General features: G+C 35.8%; 1 long non-coding RNA gene and 1 pseudogene across 1 annotated transcript; both read left to right on the top strand.

Moving 5' to 3' along the window:
* Nucleotides 1-5,185: 5,185 nt before the first annotated feature.
* LOC131245850 (uncharacterized) lies at nt 5,186-6,575 on the top strand (annotated as a pseudogene).
* A 155-nt stretch (nt 6,576-6,730) lies between these two features.
* On the top strand, nt 6,731-7,983 carry LOC131241167 (uncharacterized). Its single transcript, XR_009168971.1, has 2 exons — nt 6,731-7,162; nt 7,271-7,983. It is a non-coding gene; the product is annotated as an uncharacterized LOC131241167 (long non-coding RNA).
* The last annotated feature ends 915 nt before the right edge of the window (nt 7,984-8,898 follow it).

Raw genomic sequence — 8,898 nt, 5'->3', positions numbered from 1 at the left:
GTGTTTTAAAATTTTCAAAATACAACAATTGAAAACTTTAGCTTTACCTAGTCATCTTTACCTACGAAAATTTTCGTAGGTACAGTGTGTTTTGAATTTTTCAAAATACAAAAAATCATCGATAAAAGTATTTTTCCTAATGTAAAAATGTATATATTTTTGTAGTAATGTTAAAATGTTTTAATTTTTAAAAATTTTTGCCAGTAAAAATGTGTGTGTGTGTGTGTATATATATATATATGTTTAGTTTTTATATCATATGAATGAAAATTTTTTTATATGTATAATTAAAAGGTAATATTTAGATGATTTGTAATGTCTCATAAAAAAGAATATTGAAAAGCTTAGAAATTTTAACTATGTTTAAGAAAAATTTCGAGAATAAAATAATTCTTTTGAAGGAAAAAATCGGCATTTTGAAATTTTTAAGAAAAAATTAAAAATATGAGAAAATATTTGAGATTTTGAAAATAAAAATTCAAAATTTGTATTTTAAATATTTTTGAAATATTTTATAATAAAAATGATATTTGGTTAAAAGAGTAAAAAAAAAAATACATTTTGGAAAAAAAATGTTATTTTTAAAAGGAAATTGAAATTTATTTGTGAAAAATAAAATTACTAAATTATTAGGTACATCCACTAATTTAACCTTTAATCATTTTTGGACAATCTAATCAGCTCAAATTAAAGAGTAAATAACTTCAGATGTTTAAATCAAATTTCACTGAAGTTGTTGATCAATCTTGTATGCCCAATATCTTTCTCATATGTAGCTTGATTGAGGTTCCAAAATATTCATAATCATTTGTTAGGCCCACCGAGATGTGGTTCACAAATCTAACTCATCCATTATGTGTGTCCCACTTGGATGAGGAGTCAGACCAAGTTTCATATGCATGAAAATTTCAAGTGAGTCCAACCAAGTGCTTTTATATGTTTTAGGCATTTATTCACATGAATTTAGAAGGTATGGCCCACCTAAGATCCGTATACAGCTGATTTTTGGGATATCCCATAATTTAAAGGGAGCCCATCAAATGCACGGTGTTGATGTTTGGCACATGTCATGGTGGAGCCCACACAACTTGACCTTTGTGTTTAATCCATGCCGTCCCCATGAGGTCAAGCTGTGTGGGCCCCACCATAACATGTGTCAAACATCAACACCATGCATTTGATGGGTCCCCTTTAAATTATGCGATATGCCAAAAATCAGCTGTATACGAAACTTCGTTGGGCCATACCATCTAAAATCATGTGAAGACATGCCTAAAATATATAAAAGCACTTGGTGGGCCCCACCTGAAATTTGGATGCGTCTGAAACTTGGTATGACCCCTCATCCAAGAGGCACACACATAATGGATGGGCTGGATTTGTGGGCCACATCTCGGTGGGCCCAAAAAATAATTATGAATGTTTTAATGGAGGGTAACCCCTCTCAACTTTTGTATGTGGTGTGGCTCACAAAAGTAATAGATTGATTTGATTTTTAATCCCTTAGCCCACCATGGGATGGTGCATGTGACTGATGGGGTAGATGTTTGACACGCATCATGGTGGGGCCCACAGAGCCATACCAAACCAAGGACTAAATTTGGGCGCGCGCTTAAAAACAAAGCCGCGCCCAAAAAAAACCCCCAAATCCCAAATCTCTCTCTCTCTCTCTCTCTCTCTCTGTCTCTCTCTATTCCCTAACCCAGATCTGGTCTGTCTTCTCCTCTTCGGTGAAAAGAGGCCGCGCCGACGGCCGAATGGCAGAAACGATCCCAGCCGTTGGATGATACTCTCCCTGCCTATAACAAGGATCCAGTTCCCTTCAGAGTTTTCACACAAAAAGGGGTGAGAAATGAAGAAGAAAAGGGAGAAGGAGTAGAGCCAAGCCCGGCTAGGTAATCAGTCCACAACTCAGCCTTTCTCTTCTTTCCTTCTTATCTGTTTCTCCTTCTTCCATATGTGTAGCTATAAGGCCCTGATATAAGCCAAGTTTGGGGCCACGATCCGTCCATGGCGGAGCTTGAATAGGGCCTGAATACGGTCCCTGTTTTGAGGATAAACGTGACCTGATTACGGGCCCTGTTTAAGGCCGAACATGGCCTGAGTTCAGGTGCTAGTTGGGGCCGAACATGGCCTGAAAATGGCCCCAGCTGAGGGCTAAAACTTAGTCCAGAAATAGTTCATAATCGAGCTCTGTTTGAGCTGCAACAAATCCCAGAAATCGGACTGATATCAGTCCGGAAATCCGGGTAAAAATGCCCCTGTTTCGGGCCGTTCCTTGGCAAGAAAAACGGCAGCCACCGTGCCTCTATTTAAACTCTGATGAGGGTTGAACATGGGCCCCACTTGTACAAGTTGAAAACCCAAACATGCCATAGAAAGCCTCAGGCCAAGCATTATATATACCTCAGTTTATAAACAAAAAGCCAAAAATAAGCAAACTTAATTACACCTTGTTAATACAACAAATCCATCTTTGAGTGCCTTTAGATATACAACATCCTTAAAAACATAATGCAGTAGAACTCGAAGTCGACAACAACACTACATTCTTTTTTACTTGCGCATTAATACGTGATTTTGGATTTCTACTCTTACACTATTAGTAGAAAATCCAAAAACAGTTAAATGATATTCATGTGGATTTGAAAGAACTCTTTTGTTTTTTCCTAATACAACACAAAACATCCCCATTTGTTAACTTAGGAAAGTGATCCTTAATTTGTTCTTCTTTTTTTGTTTTTTTAAAAATTTTAATTTATTTTTTTTTCATATTCTTTGATTTTTTTTTTAATTTTCAAAAAAAAAAAAAAAACAAACAAAACAAAAATATGTTGTCGCATATGCAATTGCACATGATCAAATATGCAATTCAATAAAGTTGCTTGTCACAAATAAAAAAATTTATTGCAATGTGATTAAACCACATTATCACAGACTACATTTAATGTAGCAATGTTGCCAATGTCGACGATGAAGAATTCAAAGAGCTTCATAGATTTGGAGTAGTTATCCTAAGGAAGACAGTGATCAACCTCATCATGTCTTTCCCTGAGTTAAATTTCAAGAAATAGATTCGGAGTAGATATTTTCTTTTAAGAATTGAATGGCCGTTTTATTTATAGTTTCACTATAGTTGATGGAACCATTGAAATCCTTCCATACTTTTAGAAGCTCTTGAAAATCTTAGATATTCATAATCTTGTTATTCCTTTTCTTTTGTAATTCAATATAGCAGTGTTGTTCGCCTTTTTGTACTTCCCAAGGTTCTGTCTCAGCTTTTGAAAGACTGTTGCTAGTTAATAAATAATTTATTTACTATACATGCATGCGATTCCCTTTTTATCTGATGCTCAATAATTTATCTGAAAACCAACAGTAATTTAATAAAAAGACAGGACTTTTGGAAAGGGGGAAACAAAAAAGAAAAAAAAAAATCTTGGTTGTCTTCGAGTCAACCAGCACACATTCATCTACCAAGCTTCATTCATTCTAGACTAAATTCAAATGAAGGAGAAACAATGGTATTAAATAAACTATATGGTAATGCAGAGATCAGTCTTGTATTTGCTTTTTGAAATAGAAATATGATTGCTAGGAGTAGGAAAGAGAATTTGGTTTTAAAGATGTATTTGGGAGGCAGACAGTCATGTGAACAGACTTGCGGCGGGTGACTGGATTGGAGCTAGTCATCTCCGATGCAATGCCTCTGTTGTATCTGAGCCCTTGTCAGCCCTCTCTGTATTTATGTTTCTCTTTCTTTAAAATAAAATCATCACTGATGTTTGGGAGAATGTCCTTTCATCTGCTATTGGAATGCAAGTTGTATAGGCACCTCCTCATTGTAACTTTCTCTGTTTGAGGTCTCACCTCCTCATTGTAAGTACTAGCAAATTTCTAGATGTAGCAAGTCTTATAGTTCCCCTGAAAACCAAACTTTTGCAGGTTCATCTTTTAGATGTTTTTAAAGAAGTGCCATCTTTGCCTTGAATTTGTTCACTGTTTGTCAACTTTGGGCTGCACTGAGTTTGTTTTCTTCCAAGTTCTTCCAGGCAGTCTCATCTGTCATTATGCATTTTCTAGTGAAACTTTTATGTAATTGTGTTAAAATGCAAACCTTTCTACAATTACGACCATGCTTTGAGAATCTCACCTAAATCTCTCTTTTCTCTATTGAATTTCTTACTTGTTTGTAGGTCCTTATGGTTCATGAAGACATCTCCCATGTATAGCTTGAATTGATTCCCATGATTCAGGAAATACTTACTCAATGGATTATTCTCCACTTGGTGGGAACAACACCATCTGAGTCACCACTTTTGGAGGATTTTAGCTTCGCCTTTCGTCATTGCGCATTGGTAACTGCATGTTATGCTTCTTGTACAGCTGGAGCATTTTTCTCTTAGTTCTCAGTTTCCTTATTGCTCCATAACTTAAATCACCTAATAGACAATTTGAAATTACTAGAGCCTGTTGGCTGAGACAATTTCTATGCAAGTACCTATTAGCCTTGTTATTTTTTTAGGTTCTTTTTTCAAGTTTGCTTGTTGCATTAATAAAATTTTGATTTGTGGTGTAAATGGACTTTCTTGGATGTTGGGTTCTGCTTTATCAGTTATTTGCTTGAGGAGGAAGATCTCTTTTTCCTTATGAGGTACCATAAGAAACTTCTTTTGCCTTTATACAAAGCACAAAATGTATCCTTCTTGTTGCTGAAGTGGGGGTCAAATTGGGTTGGGTCTGGAACCTTTATTGCAGTACATATGGACAAAACTAGACAAAACTCGGGTTCAACTTCCGAATTTGAAGTGTTGTGGCATATTTCTGCATATGGTATTGTTCAAAAGTTAAGAGAACTTTTTATCATCACATGTGGCATATTTCTGCATATGGTATTGTCAAATTTCTTAACTCAGCTCCTTGTTGAATCTTACAAATTTCTGTTACTACGAAGAATACTATACTCAGAAAGTTGTGCTGGTGTTTTTTTTTTTTTTTTTTTTTTTTTTCTGGTTGTATTTATTAAATAGGTATGAGATGAGTTGCACTAGTAGGAGCCTCACCTACTTTGAATTGGGTGTGTATGGATGCTATCGAATTTGGTTGCAATTAAAAGTATACTAAAGTGGAAATAAGCAAAAGTACCTGGCAATCATATTCAAGGACTTGGCTTCCAGTTGCAACTATGCCACTTTCAAGTCAGATTGGAAAGGAATATGGTTCCAGTTTGAGGCTTACTTCTTCATTACAATCATTAGGGAACACCATTAGCTTAATTGTACATACAAACATGGGTTTTTTTTTTTCCTTCTTGAATCTTATTTTCATAAATGTTGTACTTCAATTTTTAAAGACAGTTGGAAACATATTCTCATGTGTCTCTAGTGTTTGTGGTTGATAGAAATTAAATGTAAAAGTTGATTTTTATTTTTCATTATTTGTTTTCCTTTAAGATTTACGTGTCCTTGGAGGGTGTGGAGCAAGAGAAGGTGGAAACTGTTTTCAAGCCTGTCTGTTGATATTAAATTCCATGACGTTCAAGGGAAGAATTACTGTTGTGCCATACTGAAGTTGAACAAGGAGATTGTGCCTGAGCAATGTAAGGTGGTTGTTAAGCCCAACCGAGTCATTGTCACACTGTCTAAAACTTCAAAAGGGAATTGGCTTGATTTGCACTTCAAAGAAGATAAGGTACATGCCAATTTTTCATTTCCTCTTTCATTTCCTGTGTCTTTGGATGATGAAAGAACATATGCATGGCATGGTAAAAAAAGGCATTGTTATTATTATATGGCAATCCACATTACTGCTATCCAAGGAGTCAGCCTGTCTTTGGATGATGAAAACCGAAATTGATATTGTTTTGTGAATTATAGTTGAATGTATATGTCCACATGGGTACTTGGGTACCTTGGAGATTATCATCTTTGAACAGCTCTATACATTCCAACTTGTGTGGTTTTGTCTCGGAAATGGTTATAAGGTTTGTTTTATTATTTTGCAGTTGAAGCCAAATATGGATACATAAAAGGATCCAATGGCTGGAATTATGGATTTGATGAAGGTAAGTCCTGTATCCATTCTTTTCTTGGGAAATGTCCTATGCCTCGGCTTGAACTAGCAGTTTTTTTTTTTAGCCAACATTCTGTGCATATGAGTCCTAGCTTTTGTTGTGCCCCATTGTTGATTGGGTAAATGCTGTGGAAACCATCTCAGGGAGAAGATCCTCGCCATCAATAATTGCTTTCCTACAAATGGATGATTAAAAACCGAAAAGCAGTTATGCTAGCATGAAATGAACTGTCTGGATCACTGAAAAGCAGGCCTCAAGTGTCCAGCATGCTGACACAACTGAAAATTGCCCTTTTTTTCTATAGGCTGAGCATCATACATTACCTCCTTTTGTCAACCACCATGGATATCAAGGGGTTGCACATTCTGGATTAAGCTGAGAAAATGACCTATTGCAGAACATGTATGAGGACGGAGATGATGACATGAAGTGGACGATTGCAAAAGCATGGACAGATGCAAGATCTGGGAAAACAGCTAACCCATTGCAGGGATACCGGTGATCTGAGAAAATTGGTAGGAGAACTGCTGGATTCTGCCAGCTTCCAGCTTCCATCCCTGAAAGTATTTGAGATGTGTGCACCGTCTCATATTTGAATCCCCTTTCCCGTGACAAATCTGAAAAACTGGAATTTTTTTTTTTTTTTTAAATTTTTAATCCCATATTCTGTCATTCCTAACACACCTTCGGAATTTTAAATTTGGAGAAAATGAGGAGGTATGGCCAGAATTACCACCTCAGTTCATGGAGATTGCCAGAGTGGATTAAAGGTAAAAGATGTCTTTTCTTTTGGTGTTAAACCAAAAAATGGTAACACCTATTTGAGATTGGACTATTGGCAGCAACGAAAGCCTGCTAAACAATGTAAGAAAAATAAGGAAAGAAACTAACTGTTAATAAAAACCCACTTAACTTCCACTAACGAGCTCAACTATGTATATCCATCCCAAGAAAATACAAGCAGGACTACATCTCTAACTCATCTATGAAAGGCTGAAAACCAATCACCACCGTTAAGGGCCTGCAGTTCTATAGATAGCAACTCATTTATTCCTGCAACAACCTGCTACAGCCTACAGCTAGGCAAAGGTGAAATTCCCTCAGTCTTCTTTTTCTTTTCTTCTTTTTTATTTTTTTGATGTATTCTATTTGTATCACTTGTATTCTTACATAATCGTTTGCAATGTGTATTTTCAGGTAGTGGAGTAAGATATGTGGGTCCACTAAATTCGCTTAACAATTGGATGAATGTAGTAAGTAGTAACTATGAGTTGGTTCGATCATGTTGCTCCATGGATGGTGATCTTTGACGCAACATTTAGGTCTCAGGTGTGATCCCAATTTACCTACCCACAGAAAAAAGGGGGAAGAAACTACTATTTGGTGGAATATACAATATATTGGAGTTTTCTCCTATGCTTTATTGGCATGGAGGGAGGGGCTGGAGCTGGCTTGACTTCGTGATATTAAGAAATAATTTGAGTATTAAAAAATTATGAGTCTTAATGCTTTCTAAATGTCCAACTAAGTCTTAAAAATTGATATAACAGAAAATATTAATCCAAACATGAAAACATGATACAACAGTTTCATGTTTTTATGTTTTATTTGGAGAATTCATCACTGTTGCTATGTGCAACATTTTACTTTTCTGTCTGAGTTACAGTTCATTTACAGCAACATGGAGCACCTATGAAGTCTCCTGGTTCTCGGCTTCAACTCTGAGATGGTATGTCCTAAGGTCATAGGATCCAGCTGCCTATTGTGTTTTCTAAGATGTTTATGTTTTGCTTATAATTTCAATTGATGCTTCTGTTGATGATTGGAGCATCGTGATGCTTTTATGTGATTAGATTCCCATAGTTCACTAATTTTTCATGTTCAACTTGAATATAAAGAAATTGTTGCTTATTTTATATTTGCACTCAACGACACATACGTAAGAGCTGTTGTTGAACATGGATGCTTTACTCTAGGAAAGCATTGATAGGTTGTCCCAACGACATATCCAAAATCCTCTGTTTCTCTTTGTTTTCTTCAGTTCTGCTCTTGAAAAAGAAAAAGCAAAAAAAAAGAAGAAAAGATGGTGTTGTCGTCCCAACCAGCATTAGATCAAATTAGTTTTGTAGAAAACCAGAATGCCTCAGGTCAAGGATGGATGTAGTTTGTGTTTGTTTGGAAAAATGCGAATGTGAATATAATGAAATATACTGTAACAGGTGTATAACAGGAAATTTTGCCTGAATTTGGGGGGAAAAAAAGGAGACTTTTACCACGCAAATTTTCGTAGGTAAAAGGTTGAGTAAATAGCTATTAGCTACGAAAACTGTCGTAGGTATTAGCTACGGAAATGTTTGTAGATAAAAGTCTTAACACACTTTTTACCTACGAAAAAGTTCATAGGTAAAAGTCTTACCATTGCCAAGAAATCTTTGGCAACGGTGATTTACCGACGAACTATTTCGTAGGTAAAGCTCTTTGCCTACGAAATAATATCATTTACCTACGAAATATTTTGTAGGTAAAAGTCTTATTCACGTTTTTAATTTCGTAGGTGAACGTCTTACCATTGCCAACGATGACATTTTTCGTCGGTAAAAACCTTTAGCCACGGTCTTTTATCAACGGAATTATCGACGAAATTTTTCGTAGGTAAAGCTCTTTGCCTACGAAATAATATCATTTACCTACGAAATATTTCATAGGTAAAAGTCTTATTAACGTTTTTAATTTCGTAGGTAAATGTCTTACCATTGCCAACGATGACATTTTTCGTCGGTAAAAACCTTTAGCCACGGTCTTTTACCAATGAAATTATCGACGAA

The sequence above is a fragment of the Magnolia sinica genome, chromosome 1, assembly GCF_029962835.1.
Source record: "Magnolia sinica isolate HGM2019 chromosome 1, MsV1, whole genome shotgun sequence".
NCBI lineage: Eukaryota > Viridiplantae > Streptophyta > Magnoliopsida > Magnoliales > Magnoliaceae > Magnolia > Magnolia sinica.
Note: the sequence above shows the minus strand (reverse complement) of the source record. Positions and strands in the feature narration are given on the sequence as shown.